This window comes from Rhinolophus ferrumequinum, chromosome 8 (genome assembly GCF_004115265.2).
Source record: "Rhinolophus ferrumequinum isolate MPI-CBG mRhiFer1 chromosome 8, mRhiFer1_v1.p, whole genome shotgun sequence".
In the NCBI taxonomy this organism is placed as follows: domain Eukaryota; kingdom Metazoa; phylum Chordata; class Mammalia; order Chiroptera; family Rhinolophidae; genus Rhinolophus; species Rhinolophus ferrumequinum.
The window spans coordinates 52,881,359-52,900,137 of record NC_046291.1 but is presented as its reverse complement, the minus strand read 5'-3'; positions in this window follow the sequence as shown (position 1 = coordinate 52,900,137).

The window sequence follows — 18,779 nt, the reverse complement described above, 5'->3', positions numbered from 1 at the left end:
GATTAGATATGCTAATATTGTTAAGGATTTTTATTTCTATGCCAAGAAGAGATATTGGTTTGAAATTCTCCTTTCTCTAATAATAGCTTTGTCAGTTTTTGCTATCAGGATAAAGCTAGACTCACAAAAAGTAGTTGGGAAGTGTTCCCTCCCTATTTCTGAAAGAATTTGTGTAATATTGCTATTATTTCTTCTTTAAATGTTTGATAGAATTTGCCAGTGAAAACATCTGGACGTGGAGTTTTCTCTGTGGGGAAGTTTTGATAATGGATTTAATTTCTTTAAGAGATATAGGGCTATTCACGTGATCTGTTTCATCTATGATGGTTTTGGTAAACTGTATTTTTCAAGGAATTTGTTTCAACTAGTGGCTTTAGAGAGACCAAGGCCTTCCCTCAGAAAAAAAAGAAAAAAAAAAAAACTAAACTGAAAATGGAAACTTACCCAGTGCCATTTCCTTCTTCTAAATGATGGCTCTTTCTCCAATTTCTGTCTGCTTTCATTGCTTTTCAGTGTCTTTAGGAATTAAAAACAATTTTGTTTTCTAGAATTATTAGTTGTTATCTGTGGAAGTACTTATCCAATAGAAGCTATTCTTCCATTACCAGAAGCCGAACTTCACATGCTTAAACACTAATATGTAATATGAATCTCCAAGATACAAAATATAACGTTTACTAACTTATTTTGACCAGAGAGTTTTTGGGGTTTTTTTAATGGAACAGCTGCAGAATGACTGCTTTGCTTTGGAAAAACTGATCAAAGGACAGCCTGACTCAAGGCGCCCTTACAACTTCTCGCCAAGTTCAGACCTTACTTATTATCCGGTAGATTTACTGCTCACCTAATTAAATGCTATAGAAACATACCAGCTTTAAACACCTTGCAATAAAGATGAGCATCTGACCTTCATTATAGGGTAAGAAGTGTAAGGAAATAGTATGTGATTGTGATCTCCACTTAAAAATGTCTCAGCATCTAGGTTTGTGTCACCGGAAAAGAGAAAAATTCTGAATATGAGATTGTATTCTGGCAGCCTGACACTTCAAGATGGCAATATATACAAAGATAGATACATGAGGAAATATGCATCATATGAAGGTAAAGACATTTTTTACCTGGACTCCGAAAGGAACCTACCACTGACCAATTCAGTACTTTGTTTCAAGTGAGCAATCCACTTGTATTTTCCAACGTTTTATTTTTAAAATTTAAACTGTAGAATTGAAAAATAGTATAATTAATCCACATACCCTCTAATACATTCAATAATTATTTACATTTTGCATTTTTCACATTTGCTTTCTCTTTTTCTCTCTCCAACCCCTTCCCCAATTTTAAGGTAAGTTGCAGACGTAAGATTTCACCCTTAGGTATTTCAGTATGCATCTCCAAGGAATAACTTAATGGCATAATATGATCTAATATCCATTTGAGAAAAGCATACAAATCTTGTCCCAGATGATGTTTTTGATATAAGTAATTTTCCTATTCAGTACAGAAATGGTATCCCCTCTCAGAAAAGAAGATGGTGAATAAAAGAGGGAAGCAGAGGGAAAAAGGAGAAGATCTATGATGCTAATATTGCTCACTAGTTCATAAAGCACACATGGTATTTAAAGTATTATGTGTAGTATATGATTCTATACTACTCTATTCTAGTACACACGGTACTAGATTGCTCTAGCAAATTAACTGCTCCAAGTAGTAGTTCCCTGAGAGGCTTGGGATCAGCATCTCTCCTGAAACAGCTGTTCAGGATCTCGTAAACTAAACAAACCTGTGGATGTAAGAAATGTCCAACCTGTAGAGTTATCTGAGCCGAACTGATGACATATGCCGGGGAACACGACCTCACATGCGCTGGAGTGTAATAGTTTTGCAGCTTCTTTTATGCATTTGAAATTAAGGAGGGAATGTAAGGAAGATTACATGGAAGTGGGAGAAAGCAAGGCAGGGATCGTTAACAAGATTATTCGCTCTCTTGAGGGTTAATACCCCCTTCATGGGTAACCACTGGCCTTTAAAGGGTGTGTTAACCTAAATGCACAATAACAAAGGACAGGACTGGCTAAAAACCTTTCACTAAAGAAGTTGTAGGCCTGGGGGGTGACTACCCACCACGACCTGCCCAGTTAGAAATTTATGGTCAGATCACCTGTGAGGTTGCTTTTCACAGAACCCTTTCTTTATCCACATACCAAACATTACCCCACCTTCTCTGCCTCGTTAAATTCAACATCTCAAAAACTCAGCTCAGGCATCACCTAGAAAAAACGCTCTCTGACTCCTGCTGCTTCTCCTTTGCTCCTGCTCCCACCATCCGTTGGTCTGGGTAGAGTGTTTCTTCTCAGAGCACTTAAAGAACTGGGTTCTTGCCACTAGTCTTCTTATCAGACTGTTATCTACTTCTCCCTGGCTCTCCCTCCCTGATTCTCTAAGGGTTGGGGAACTGGGCTTTGCACGCCCAGGGATATAGTAGGGCCAGATAGATCTAAATGTTTATGAAAGAATCAACAAGATAAGCAGACTGATAGCAAGAGAGAAAGTGGCGTGGGGCGGCAGACTGGTAAGGGCAGCTCCTCTGTGGCCACTGGACAGCAGGGATTGCAGGACTTGGCCTCAGGCTGAATTAAACCTCCTTTCTTGGCTCACTGGCCGTTTTTCTTAGTCTCTTCCCTCCCTAGGTTTTTCAGTGCCCTAACCCTATTATTTTTCTCTCATCAAAAGCCATTCACATTAATGTGCAAGGAAAAATGGGACTGGGGAAGGAACCTCAATCCAAAGGAAGTTTCTTGGAGCCACTTGGAGAGATTGACACGTGCCCTTGGGACTTGGAGAACACAGTGGACTCATGTCTGCTTCTGCCTGGAAAAGGTAAATAAATGGTGGAGAGACAGGCTAGCTAGCAGCTCAGAGGGCAGGAGCAAAGGAGAGGCCACGGCTGCACTGGGCTAGGCCTGCACATCCAGAGGCTGTTGGGCCAAAAGCACATGTCCAGTCAGCTGGGCACTTACTCTGTCCTCAGCCAGCACCTAGAAATCTGGTGATACCTGTGGAGTTTCTCCTTTCAGAGGGTCTTGTGCCTTTGTATGTAGCCCTCGAAGGCAAGACCTGAGATGACTTCTGTCTGTGTACTGCCTCTGGGTCCATATCTCTTCGTATAGAGATGTGGACCTTCTTCCATGATCATCAGTTGCATGAAGAACAAACAATCTTGGAGCCAGAGAATAAATCTTTAATTATAGAATGTCAAGCTTTAGGCAGCTAGGAAAAAAGGAGGAGAGCGTGCACGCTGAAAAGGGCTCCCTTCACCCACCTCAGAGGCACAGCCCATAAGACCACCCATTTTAAGGACAGGTATATTGGGTGGAGAGGAGGCTGGATAAGCGAGGTCCCACAATCTGGCAACCTCTGTTCATGCTGGAGGTAGCCCAATGAGCTAATTTATATTGCAAATCTGGATAAGAGTATATTAGTGTTTTGTCAAAAAGACTAAGAATACCTATAAAATTACCCAAAGCCTGTTTTCAGATCTTACTATATAGTAAGGGAGGCAGCTACCATCACTTTCCTTCTGGTAGGGATTGGAAGATGTGTGAAAAGGGTAATGAGGTTTATAGAATAAAAGGAGGAAGTCTTATGACAGTATTTGATTGGTGAGTGTTCTATTAGGGTGGGATTTTTGGAGAGAGGGAGGGGAGGCTTTCTGATTGATTTCAAGTGCATTTGGACATCTTTGATTGGTTCAATATTTATTGGCACATAACTGGTTGCTTTCCAGGCTGAGTGGGGTCACGTGGGTTTTCCTGTTTCAATTGGAAGGATTTCTGGGCCTCAGCCTCAGGGTCAGAATCTTGCATAAGCAACTCCTTCATCTGGTTAATGTGAGAGTAGAAATTTAGCCTGAAGTCTAGTCTAAATAAATGTTTTTATATGTATTTATGTCTGTTTATATGCCTCTATAACGCTGAGGCTACACTGAGACTTGTCACCCGTTTCCTTCCTGTAGAATGAAGGTGAAAAGGAGCAATATAAACATTGGATGAATGTTGCTGTGAATAATGTCTGAGATTCCACTAAAGTTAAGACTCTGAGGCCATTTCTCTATTTTGTGGATCAGGGGCTGGAAGGACTGCGCAGTTGCACTGGATGAACTCAGGGGGCAGCCCCCACTCAGTCCCGGCGCACACAGGCAGGTGAGTGTCCAAAGCCCACGGAGGCTCTTGCCTTCTCTGCTGTGGCCCAGGGAGGTGAAGGCAGAGGGCACTGGAAACACCGCTGCCCTTCCCAGCCTGACCCACTTCCTCCCTCTTCTACGAGAACTCATATTTCCCCTCATATCTCATATCTATAGGGGGTCTTTGAGCAGACTGTGGAAGATTCTGGGCCCAGTCCAGTGAACTCACCTGGAACACTCAAATGGAGGAAGGAAAGTAAAAGAGAACTGAGGAGACAGGAGCAATAACTTCTAAGTGTAACCTTATTCACCCCAGAGGGAGCAAAACTACAAATATAACTCAGGCGTGTGCAAAAGTGTGAAGTGATGATGATGGTTCAGGCCCCACGAGACAGAAAATCATCTCTTCTTTAACCTAGCTTCCCACTCCCATTCTGTCTCTCTGTCTCTCTGTCTCTCTCCCTCCCTCTCTCTCTCTCTCCTCTGTCACACACACACACACACCACACACACACACACACACCCCCTTCCTAACATGCAGTTTGTCGATTTAAATCAGCATGCAAAAGTGGATCCTTCTTTCTTTGCTTCATTAAAAAGACTTGTAAAAAAATTCTATTTCCACCCTTTAACATTATATTAATCTATAAATAGAACTGTTCAGTTCCCAGGGTTCCCTACCTACCCAAGTACAAATACTTGATTGATTGCAAGAAGAAACCCCACGAGATCTGTAGGATGTGAAAATCTTTGTTCCTCCTGCGAAGAGGCCTAGGAGAGGGGCCCTGACACTTGGGTGCTCGAGCGCTGTTTCCCCCCAGCCTGGGTGGAGCCTTGCTCCCTGAGGCTGCTCAGAGCCCACGGCCACACTCGCTATCGTACTTCCAGAGCACTGGTTGTTAGTGGGGTGCAGATGGAGACAGAGAATCACTACTGCAGTGGCTATCTGTATGGCAAATCATCTTGAACAATTTCTTGTCTTAGGAAACAATGTCCAATAGAAAGAGAATGGACAAACACAATGTCACACTATAAAAGAATTATGTCGTGAAAAATTATGTTGTATGTGAGCATTTAACAATATGGAAAGATGTTATATATATATACATATATAAAGATGTTATATACGTGCATATATACATAACTGAAAGCATAATATACCAAATAGTTAATTAGTTAGTAATGGTTCTCTTTGGGGACAGAGTAAGATAATGAACATTTTAAATTTCCCTCTTTTTGTTTTATCCGTATTTCCTATAATTAACATGTACTACTTGTACTAAGAAAAACATTACAAGTATTATCAGAAATCCGCCTGCCTGATTGATACCATCCAAATCTTTGTTTAGTCTTATTTAACAAGAAATCAAAGACAATATTTTAAAAACCAAAATAAATGTTTTCTTAACACCTGGAAAAAGGAATCAAAGCATTTACCAAGAGCCCAATTTGGTCAGACACCAGACTGGCCAGAGGAACCACTCCCTTTGCAGCACCTGGGTCCCGGGTCCCCAGAGGCTAAACAATGACAAGTGTTCCAAAGGCAACGCAAATTACTGGAAGCTCGGCAGTGTAGAATCATGAGAACCAGATGAAGCAGGAAGATCTAGATTCTGGTATGAACCCTATCATGGTCCAGAGGTGTGACCTTGGACAAGTCACTGGATCTCTGCATCCTTTACACAAACAGGCCCTTTCTATTCACTCACCAAGTATTTGCTGAGACTCTACTGTGTGCACAGGCTTTCTCCACAGGCACATGCGGTGAGTCTATGTTACTCTACAGAAGTGCACCCAGTTTAATCTATACCACCATTTCCATCCTTCGGCACAGAATTATCGAGAGGTTGCAAGGCTTAGGAATGGACTAAACCTTTTGTAACCGAGGTGTGGAGGGCTCCAGAAACAAGGGAAGGTTAGTGGGCTTTGTAAAAGTGACAAATGAGGCTAGACTGGGGACAGGGATAAACTGAGCAAAGAGTTACAGATGGACCAGAATGGAATCCACTTGATTCAGAACAGTGTGGAAGCAGGGGACAAAAGGGAAAAACCCTGAGCAGAAGCAGTGAGGAAAATGAAGGTTATGGTGGAAAATTCCCAAGCATGACAGACTAAATGCCTTCTTTTTCTCAATGTACAATTCACTGTTCTCTTCAGGCATCAACAATCTGAACAGAACAATGAATATGTGTTTGCTATTACTGGAAGAGAGGGAGAGATTAAGCTAAACATTTTTGTCCTTGAAGATTTAATACTGTACATAATGGTTAAGACCATAGGTTTTGACAAACATGGGGACCATGAGCCAAAATCAATAGAGACTGAAGTTTTGTTCCAGAAAAACTGCACAGATGAACCCTTACCATAAAGGACATAATAGTGTCAGGAAAAGTTATTTTTATACTTCTCAGAAGATACACTGCAAGGCGCAAATTTTGTTCAGATTTTGGCATATCATAATTTGGTTGGTTTTGCTCATTGTACAAAAACGTGCTTACCAAGAAACTTCAAAGGGCTACCAGTAAAAAAAAAAAAACCAGTTGAACAGCAAACTAGTTGGAACACGCTCACATAAGGACATGCACTCATGCTCACATGCAAACACATAGAAACAGATAAATGCCATTGAAGAAAAAGAAATATGAGGTATTCAATGAGGAAAACTGACCACTCATCAGAAATTTAACTATGAGACCAAAAATACCTTTGGGCCAAAGTTGGTGAGCACATTGCCTCTTTATGAGAATCCAAGGAGACCACTGTTGTGTTGGTTTAAAGAGCTCCTCTGTGCTCAGTTATCTTAGCCAAATATGGGGCTATTAAAGTACAGGTGCATCGTATGTCACCTAGAGGGTTGTTGATAGGAATATGGAAGCTAGTTAGTGCTCCGAAGTCAGGACTGAGATGTTTCTGGCCATTATGACAATCTGATTTGTTAAATGAACACTAACAGCAAAATAAACTCACATTTCATTACACAAAAAATAATAAATTTCCTTGATTCATAACCTATATGACTGATATGACTTTTGTTAAGAGGCTAAGAAAGCTCAGTTGAGATCATATTAATGTTTACTTCTTGGAATCCAGAAACGTGCAATTTGAGGATGTTTGCAGATATTACATGCATGGACAAGTGCTCTGTATATATCCTAACATTATGGGAGTATTTTGTGTGTTTTCTAGAAAACTTTTGCCCTTGCCTCTCTCTCCTTCACGTCTCCATTTCTGCTTTCCTATGTCAAATGTTGTAGCATTCTAATGCTTTACGGATTGTACATTATATATTATGTAATTAAAATGTAAAGTATACTTTATGGTCCCAAGCCTTATCACTTACTAATTGTAAGACCCTTCAGCAACTCAGTTTCTCTGAATTACAGCCTCTACATCTGTAAAATGGAGCTAAGAATATAAAATTGGTGGTTTTAAAACAGGTCCTCCAATTTTTTGACACTGCTTCCATCAAAAGATGGAATCCAAGTCCCTTCTCCTTAAATATGGGCCAGGTTTAGTGACTCGCTAGGAATGGAATGGAATGTGGTGGAAACAATGCCGTATGACTTCTGAGAACTAAGTTCCCCTGGCGCTCCCTTTGGAATCCTTGCTCTTGGAACCCAGTCAGTTCACCATTTGGTGAAAAAGCCACGCCGCCACTTGGAAAGATCACATATAGGTCTTCTGACACCACTTCCAAACAAGTTTCCATCTGATGGCCAACATCAGCCACCAGACATGTGAGTGAGCGAGTTTTCAGGCTGTTATAACCCTCAATTTTTGAGCCACCTCAGCTGACACTGAGTAGAAAGAAACTGTCTTCTTTAAGTTCTTCCAAAATTGTAGATTAATGAGCAAATAAATGTTGTTACAGTGTTAAGCCATTAAGTTTGGATTTTTTTTTTAATGCATCAACAGATAACTGGAACAGATTTTGGCACCATAATAAGAACTGAAAACATGTAGCAATGACTTCAGTTCTGGGTGGCAGGCAGAATTTGGGAGGGTATACAAGAGATGGTTCATGAAAGCCTCAGGGTTCTTGAAGAAGTTACTGGTTAGGGCTGACAGCAAAGTGAGGAAAATATTATTGGGAGCTGTCATGCAGTGGTTAAATGTTTAGCAACACTGTCATCTGTGGTAACATGGAAAACAGAAAATACACCAAAATAAATGAATGACCTATCTAAGGAGATTTTCAGGAAGAGTGTTGAAGGTGCTGCCTGGTTTTTCTCACGAACTATAGCAAAATGCAAGAGAAGGGAGATAAGAAAGAACTGTTAAATGTATAGCAGCCAGGAATTGCTGGGTTTGAAAATAACAGTTTCTTTTTCCTCACCTCTCCACATGGGAAATGAAATGGCTTCCAGGTGAAGATCAAATCCAGAAAAATAGTCCAAAGGTAAAGCTGGGATGTAACTATAAAACTGTTAAGATCTCAGACAGTGTTAAGGTCTTGCTTCATAACCTTTGCAAGTAGACCAAAGGCCTGTAGATTGTAAACGTGTTATCAGACAGCAGCCTTGGAGAGACTGCGTTTCAGACTATGTAATCCAGGGGGCAGGGGAGTCAGTCAAAGGCTTGGGCTGGAAACCTGTCTCCACTACATATTACCTGGGTCTTTGCAGGATCTGAGAGGAGATCACCCTGGATTACACCGGGGTGGGGGGTGCGGGGGCTAAATCCAATGACGAGTGTCCTTATGGAGAGAAAGACACAGATGAAGAGCAGGCCATGAGGCCATGTGAAGATGGAAGCAGAGATTGGAGTTATGTAGCCACAAACCAAGGAATGTGTGGAGCTAACAGAAGCTGGAAGAGGCAAGGAGCAGATTCTCCTGTACGCCCCAGAGGGAGTACAGAGCTGTGAACACCTTGATTCCAGGCTTCTAGCCCTTAGCAACTGCGAGAGAATGCATTTCTGTTGTGTTAAGCCAGCAAGTTTGTGATAATTTGTAATGGCAGCCACTAATCCCACAATCATAACATTAGTAAAAAAAATTCAAGTTACAGAAAAAAAGACATATAAAGTTTTAAAACCATGAAAACAGATACTTTATATTGTTTATGGATACATATTTATTGATAAAAGTATTAAAAACAAATGGGAATGATAAACACCAAATTTAGGGGAGTGGAAAGGAGGGGACACAGTGGGGGTACCCAGAGAGCCTCACCTGTACTGACTATATTGCTTAGAGCTGATGGATAGGGTCACACATGATCAATATTATATTTTGATACCACTGTGAATGGCTTAACTATTTCATGATAATTACACTTAAAATAACATTTAAAAGAAGAAAGAAAACGGACTAGAAGGAACATTGATAGCACTTTGAAAGTGGGACTTCTTGCTTAGATAAGGCATGACCTTTCAAATGTCAGCCAAAACAACATGATTTGATGCATGTGTATCTCCTGGTCCTTAAAAAGCAGATGAAAAATCACTTTGTTAATATTCAGTGTTCTGATGTCAGTTATAAATAATTCCAATAGTAACATAACCTTTTCATTGGAAAAACACCTGTACAGTGCTGACTCTGATTACTCCCTGTGGATATTGCTTAGCTAAAAATTAATATATTATGCTATCTAGAATGACAGACTGTGGGCTGGAATAAGAGAAAACAGTAATTTATAAGATGGAGTAATTACTGAAGATCCAGGTACTGTTTACTGACTTTCTTCTTTGTTCTCAAGCCAAGAAAATTATTCGGTCCACCTTCCCAAAGTCCTTTATTAGCCTTAATCTTAGGTTGTCTATCAAAAACAATACTGTTGTGGATTAATAAACACCACAAACCTGTAATAAGCCGCACAGGCCGGTGGTGTTCCCAGATAATAAGTGAGCTCAGCTGAAGCTTATCAAAGTGTGACTAACTGGGCTGTGCAGCCACGTGCTCCCTGGGCTTGGCTGAGGCCGGCCTCCCTGGCTGCGCTACCTGGAATATCCACGAGGTGGCAGCAACTCCACGGCTACCAACCAGGGGCCTTCAAGGGTAACCGAGGCCGCCATTGACTCCCTCATCACCGACTTGGCGGTTGTGGCTTCAAAGTCATATTAGGTTGTTTCTTTTAGTGCTGGGAATTAGAAAACCATTGTGATTATTTTCAATGCAAAATTATTTGGGTTTAAATAAAAACTAACATAAACAATAATTTGATGTCTGGTATAAGCAAGCCTCACATTCTTTTCTTTCTTTTTTTTTTGGTACAACCTGATGAAATATTTTATTTTAAAAACATGCCTATTTCCAAAGTACAATGGGCATGTGAATAATTTTAAATAATAAGATATACATTTATATTGTGACGCTACTCTACAATATTCAGACAGAGACAGTCTTTCAAAGAATTGCATTTTATAAAGGGCAGAATCATTTGACAGCAGGTAAATTATAGCTGGTTCTAGTGGTTTCTTCTTATGGGCACTATTGCTAAAATCCAGACTCAGCTGGGATGTCACATCAAATCTCTAGTTTGCTTACTCTGTCCTACAGTGCCCAGATTCTGAAGCTCTGAATCCTTGAGCACCTAAGCTCCCCAAAGGATGGTTAGATAGTGGTCCTCAGAATTTCTGACCTGACCACCTACTTTTCAGTGTAAAGGGAGGCTCCCTTTCATCCCTCAGATGCAGACATCCTAAGCATGTTTGAGATGTACAATGAACTAGAGGACGTACTATGAGCTAGAAAACTGCCTTCTCAAAACTGAACGTAAATGTGGAACACTAGAAACAATGTGGTGACAGAAAGAACACTGGTTTTGGCATCTGGGAACACAGACTTGGGCCGTGTTCCTGAGGAACTGTGGGATCTGGGGTATCTCTTCTGTGTAACGACTTAATAATACCTACTGACCTCCTGGGTTACTGTGAGACTCAGATGGACAAATTACCCAGATGTTCAATACATGTCTGTTGACTATTGTTAAATAAATTAGAGGACTTTAAAAAGCCATACTTTAATAAATGACCCAAAATATACAAGTATACCATAGGGTTTCGTAACCATAACAGATAATGTGGTAATGGCTTTCAGAAATGAACTATGTGCTAAGCGAAATAAGTCAGACAGAAAAAGTAGACAACCATATGATTCACTGATATGTGGTATATAAACCAAAACAAAGAACAAGACAAGCAAATGAGAAACAAAACTTACAGTCACAGACAGTAGTTTAGTGGTTACCCGGAGGGTAAGGAGGGAGGGAAGTGGTAGATGAGGGTAAAGGGGATCAAATATGTGGTGATGGAAAGAGAAACTGACTCTGGGTGGAGAACACACGATGTGATTTATAGAGGATGTAATACAGAATTGTATACCTGAAATTTATGTAACTTTACTAACAATTGTCACCCCAATAAACTTTAATTAAAAAAAAAAAGAAATGAACTATGACTATTCTTCCATCCATACTGAGCAGTGGTTCTCAACTCTGGGAAGCTTTTTAAAATTCCCAGTGTCCAGGGTTTTGTGGGGTGGAAATCACCCATCATTTGTGTGTTGTTGTTTGATTTGTTTAAGCTCTCAGGTGATAATGACAAGCAGCCAGGATTGAGAACCACTGCTCTAGTGCAAAAATAAGTTAGTGTCAGTATTGAATATTAGCTATAATTGAATCAGAGTAGAAATGAGTTTCTAGTTGAAAAGAATTTCTACTATTTATGGTCCGAAATACAGGACTGTGTCTTGATCACTTTTCTTATGACACTTACCCCTCTTTTTCTCATTGTACAAAAGAAATATTGTTTGATGGCAGAAAATGTAAAAAGCACAATGAAAATAAAACAAACAAACAGAAAGCACTCTAATTCCTTAACCACTATTAACACATTGGGGCATGTCCTTGCAGCGTTTTTTGTTTTGTTTTGTTTTGTTTGCTTCTTGTGTATATATAATCTATTTTTTTAAATGAAAATGGTGTCAGGCCACATTCAGTAGCCAGTTTGTTCACTCAGGAATACAATTGGGCATCTTCCAGGCCAATAAACTTTCTTCTGTGGACATGGCTTTTAATAGATACTTTGCAGCTAATAGATGCACCATAATTCTTTTACTTTTATGGTTAACATTAAATTGTATTATTATAAAAAATTTTACACTGAATTCTTGTAATACGTTTCTTTCTTTCCTTTCTTTCTTTCCTTCTTCTTTCTTTCTTTCTTTCTTTCTTTCTTTCTTTCTTTCTTTCTTTCTTTCTTTTCTTCTTTCTTTCTTTTTCTTTCTTTGTTTCTTTCTTTCTTTCTTCTTCTCTTTTCTTTCTTGTCTTCCTTTCTTTCTTTTCTTTCTCTTCTTTCTTTCTTCTCTTCTTTCTTTCTTCGTCTTTCTTTCTTCTCTTTCTTTCTTTTTTTCTTTCTTTCTTTCTTCTTTCTTTCTTTTTTTCTGCACAGAGTTTTGACAATTTTCTTTCAATGATTACCTCACCTTCATATTTACTCCTAATCAGTTTGGGCAGGGTTTTAAATGAATTGACAAACAGAAAGATGACCTTGGAAGTGCTGACACCAGTGGTCTAACTCTACTTTCCAGAAGTGCTTCCAGAACAGCTGGATCTCTAGCCAATATTGGCAGGTATGAAAGCTCAAAATTAGCCAAATACTCACTAAATCTGTGGTTCTCAAAGTTTTTAATATGCATACAAAGCATCTGTCAATGCAGAGCTGTCAAAATGCAGATTCTGGGGTGGGGCCTGAGATCCGGCATGTCTCACAGCTCCCAGGTGATGCTGATGCTTCTGGCCATGGACCACACTTGAGAAGCAAGGACCAAGATTACATCCCCTCAGACTGAGCGTACCTGTGTCCCATCTTTGGCTTCCAATTGCATAAAATACAATGATTTCCACAAATAAAGGGGCAGAGTTGAAATGAATATTTACTTTCAGTAATGTATTTATTCAAGCCAAATCATTTGGACCTTGCTGTTGAAAGAAAAAAAAAATGTTCTGTTCTTTTTTTTAGTGTTCTCCTCTAATTTCCAGGTAACTGTAGGCAGCTTATATTTCAATATCAGTAATTATATAGAAAAAGAAAATTCCAGGGTTTTATAGCTGAGTCTGAAAATATATCACGAACCCCCAAAGTGAATGAAGCAGGATACGCTTTCATCCATTCATCTTACGAATATTTCCACTTTCATGAGTGCCTATTTTGTAAATCTGAAGTGTAAAGAACATGCTTCGTAATTGGGGGGGGTTTTCCAAAAAACATGACTTTTTTTTTTAACCAGGAAAAAGTAAATAAATATTTCATAGTTTTTGTGTTTACAAGGTAAGTTAATCCATCATCTACCGTGAATATTGAGAACATGTAGCATTTAAACAACTTTTATTACAAAAGAACACGCATGTTCATTATAGGAAAATTGGACAAGTTAAAAATTATCCCTAAGGTCCCATCACCCAGAGATAACTACTGTTTTTTTTTTATTTATTTTCAATTACAGTTGACATTTATTATATTAGTTTCAGGTGTACAACATAGTGATTAGACATTTATTTATATAACTTATGAAGTGATCCCCCCAATAAGTCTAGTACCCATCTGACACTGTACAGTTATTACAATATTATTGACTATATTCCCTATGCTGTACTTTACATCCTCATGACTATTTTTATAACTGGCAATTTGTACTTCTTAATCCCTTTCATCTCTTTTACCCATCCCTCAAACCATTGTTACTAATCTATTACAAGCATCCCTAAGCACTTCAGCAAGTTAGGAAAATCCTCATTTCCTCTCTGGTTCATAAAAATCTACTTCTAAACACAAATCTTGTCTAATTTTTCTGCCTTAGTTGGCAGTCCACACTATGGCCAGCTAACTAAACACATTAACCCCTGCATGTCAGCTCACATACGGGGTTCATTCAGTAAAAATACCATAGGGTACTGCAGAATAATTACTAGAACCACAATCTGGTCAGTGTTTCAGGCTTTATAATAGGTCCATACACAGACATTTCACATGCACTTTATTATGTTGTCACCACAGCAATGTGTGAAACATTAGTTTTATCTCTGTTTTATAAGTGACAAAACTGAGGTTCAAAGATGTAAAGCAATTTGCTAAAAATTTCACATTCAGGGATTCGCAGAACAGAGAAAATGGTACCTTTTTTGATTTTCTACTACTGATCAATTTTAGTTCTTAATTTTCTTGTTAAAATGTTTAGAATAAAAAAGCCTTCATTTCAAAATGGAAGATACAAATTTGCAGATGTTCAGGTTTCTTGCTGTGCTGTAATAAACTCTTTTATATCTGAAAATAAAATAAAACATAAGATACATTTGGGAACGCTGCACTATCTTTTTAGTTTTTCTGTAAATCTAAACTGCTCTGAAAAAATAAGCTTTAAATGTAAAAAAAGAAAACCTTACAGAATTATACATGTTGTGTCAAAGCGTCTTTTACACAAATAGTTCTTTTCCTATTTCCATGTCTGTTTTCACTGCTTTATAATCCTGTGCTGATGTCCCATAAGCACAGACCTCTGGATCTCTAGATAGGCAAGACTGGTGGACTGCTGAGATCTTCCAGCCAAGAGACCACATCCCACATAATCCAGAGCCTTTCAGTGTAATGAAATATCGTTTCCAATGTGGCCCAAGACACATTTCTCCTCTAGGTGCCTAATTCTGTCAGTCCCAGAACGGGGGTGGTATCCATACGTTAAATTTCACCCCTCTAGAAGATAAGCATTTCTAGGGAGGATTGCCTTAGAACACTGGGTGTACTTCAGGTCCCCATTCAATAAGCACGTGTCCCCTCACAATCAAAGAGCACACAACATGGCCAGTCGTCCCTGGAATTTCACAATGATCAGCTAGCAGCTCTTCTGGTAGAACTGGGGCCCTCGGCCAAGATCAGTTCGTTCTGCCTCCCGGATGGCATTATACTTAAAGCCATCTCTCGTTCAGAAGTGACAGAATGTAAGTGTTTAGCAACCCCTTTGTGTTAAAAAGGACTCCATCTTTGCCCACTATTTTCCGTTCTATCTTCTGTCTTCCAAGGATGGATCTGCCAGACACATCCTTGGGGGCACTTGGGGAATTGAATTTGGAGGAAAGACTGAGCACAAGAAGCACTCAGATTAGTGCTGGCAGACAAACTTCTCAGAGAGAACCCCTGATTTTTATCTGGCACGTGGACTTCCAGAATCTTTAGCTTCCTTTGCGGCTAGGTGTGGCCGCCTGATGCGGCCATATGACTAAGTTCTGGCCAATGGGTTGTGAGCCAAAATAATGTGGGCAACTTCTAGCTTGTGCCTTTAAGAGGAAAGGGTTTGCCTTCCCTTCTAGCCCTTTCTGCTGGCAGGAATATTGGTGTGGAAATGAACCTTTTTGGTCATGAAGAGAGTACAACACTCTCTTCATGATAGATGATAGAGCCACAGGAGGGGAAAAACTGGGCCTTTGACTATTTGCAAAGGGAAGCCACCATACTTTCACATGAGAAATAATTTTCTAACGTGTTAAAGCCATTGCATATCATTTCTTACTTTCTTGAGTGGATTTCCTCCCAATATCAATATCTGTGTCAGGCCCTGGAGTACCTTTCAGGCTCTGGCCCCTCCCAGTACCCTTTACCCCATAATTAAGTAGGTCAGGTTTAAGATTCTGCCAGGTACAATTTGTTCTGTACTTTCTTTCTTTCCTCTCTCTCTCTCTCTCTCTCCTGTGGTTCTTAGATATGTTCCATGTGAAAAACATGGCACAATGTTCTTTCCCTCATTCTGTTCTCTGCTCTAAGCTTTCAGTCAATCAATCAATCTCTCTCGCTCTCTCAAAGGCTCTGTTATTAAGCTCACCGCCTTTGTGCTGTTGGCATCTATTAAGGTTGCAATTCTGTGGTTCTGCTGCTCATTCCCACCTGTCTTGCTGCACAGTAGAATGGGGTAATTTACTGCCTTCAGAAAGCTCTGTCTCCACTTACATAGGAAAAGGACAGGCTCTCTCATATAAAACCACCAGGAAGATTACTTTCCCAAGGAAAACAAACAAATTCTCGCTGTCATATCTCATTACACAGCCACTCTTGGAAGAACTAATTGGATCTCAACTGGATTCAAAGACTGAAATCAGCCCCACCTCATCCCTGTAAGAAATCTAGCTGTTGTAGGTAGGGGTAGAGGGGTGGGTGGAGGGTTACTCAATCAAGCCAGAGAAAAGTGTATCTTGAAACACAACAATTGGTAGTCCAAGCAAGCTGTTGGCACCAGAAAGATGCTGCAAAAATTACAGTGACCTCTTTACAGGAAGGCATTGGGAGATTACAGGAAGAACATGGCATTGGGAGCAAGTGATATGTGGAGAACTAGGCTTATAGTTGGTATTAGAGAGGTCTGTCTGCAGAGAGCAGGATTCCAGGCATCGGGTGAAGTTTAAGGACAGGACCTCAGGCCCTAGAGTGGTGGTTCTCAACTGGAGAAGATTTTGTCTCTGCAGTGGACACGTGGCAATGTCTGGAGAGATTTTTAGTTGTTATAATTGGAGGATGCTAATGGCATGTGATGAGTAGAGGCCAGGGATGTGGTGATACATTTTACAGTGCACAGAGCAGCCTCTACACACAAAAACACAGATAAAAATTGCCCAGCACAAAATGTCAATAGTGCCAATGTTGAGAAACCCAGACCTAGTGGGACTAACATTAACAGGACAGGGCCCCCATCTCAGGGAACGTCAGGGGTCCTGAACAGTGTCCCATGGCACAGACTCAAGAAGAACAAAGTAAGACCTGGCCAGGTTACCATGGCTGGGCTGCAGGTCAGAGGAGCAGGACTGAATCCCACTTATCAGAACTGAGGCACAATGTCAGCTAGACTAGGAGTAAATGAATCCCAAATCCCCAGGGAATCCCACTAGAACAGCTTAAACCCTTATAGAAAACTGGGAGCATTGCTCTACAGCAGGATTCTTAATCTGGTTCCATAAATCTTTTGAAGGCAGGTGAAGATCCAAGCATATAGGTAGGGGGATCTTGACCCTCCCCAAATCATATGCAAAATTTTGTGGTTTTGCATTTTCCTGGGGTAAGGATCCAAAGTTTCTCTCAGGATCTAAAAGTGGATATGAGACTCCTCCCCTTCTCCCTACCATCCAAACAGTCAAAAACTATAGTTGATGGCCTACGGCATCAGGTTACACCTGCAGGAGGGTAACATAAGGTCTTAAGTAAAGAAAGAGGAAGGATGTAAAAATAAGGATAATAGCTAGCAGTTATTAAACACTTTCCGTATGCTAGGTATGTTCTGTTGCCTAACTTAGATTAACTCATTCGATCTTCATAATAGTCTTATGAAGCACATACTTTTTCAATCCCATTTTATAGATGAAGAAACTAAGGTTAAAAAGATATATGAAAAAATGCTCAACTTCACTTTTAGGGAAATGCAAATCAAAACCACAGTGAGATATCACTTCACACCAGTTACAATGGCTACCATCAACAAGACAAATAATAACAAGTATTGGAGAGGCTGTAGAGAAAAGTGAACCCTCATATATTGTTGGTGGGAATGTAAATTGGTGCAGCTGCTATGGAAAACAGTATGGAGGTTACTCAAAAAATTAAGACTAGATTTAACATATGAGCCAGCAATCCCTCTCCTGGGGATCTACCCCAAAAACCTGAAAACATTTATCCATAAAGATATATGTACCCCAATGTTCATTGCATCATTATTTACAGTGGCCAAAACATGGAAACAACCAAAATGTCCTTCAATAGATGATTGGATAAAGAAGATGTGGTATATATACAAATGGAATATTATTTAGCTATACGAAAAGATCAAATAAAGCCATTGTGACAACATGGACCGATCTTGAGATTATTATGCTTAACAAAATAAGTCAGACAGAAAAAGTCAGGAACCATATGACTTCACTCATATGTGGGATATAAAACTGAAAGCAACAAAGGAAGAAGATAAGCAAAGAAACAAATCTCATAGACACAGACAACAGTTTAGTGGTTTCCAGAGAGTAAAGTGGGAAGGTCGCAGAAGAGGGAAAAGGGGATCAAATATATGGTGATGAGAAGAGAACTGACTCTGGGTGGTGAACACACAATACAATATATAGATGATGTATTATAGAAATGTACACTTGAAACCTATATAATTTTACTAACCAATGTCACCCCAATAAACTTAATTTAAAAAATTGAAAGAACAACAACAAAAAATAAAAATAAAAAAAGAAAGAAAGAAAGAAAAGAAACTAAGGTTAGAATTTCTCTAAGGCAATGCTTCCCAAATTTCTTCACATCATGGTGCGCGCACACACACACACACACAGACACACACACACAATAGCTATTTTATAGAGAAAAACTATTAGAATTAATAAGAGAGTTTAATAAGATTGCCATACATAAGATCAATAGCAAAACTACAATTGCAAATCTTTGGCAACAAATATTTAGAAAAGATAATTAAAACAAACATGACAATTACAACAACAAATTATAAGGCACCTTGGAATAAATCCAGTAAAACATGACCATATGCAAGACCTTTATGGATAAATCAAAATACTTTAGTACTATATGAGGTCTAACAATTAAGTTCGCAAACTTGTTGCAACGACGT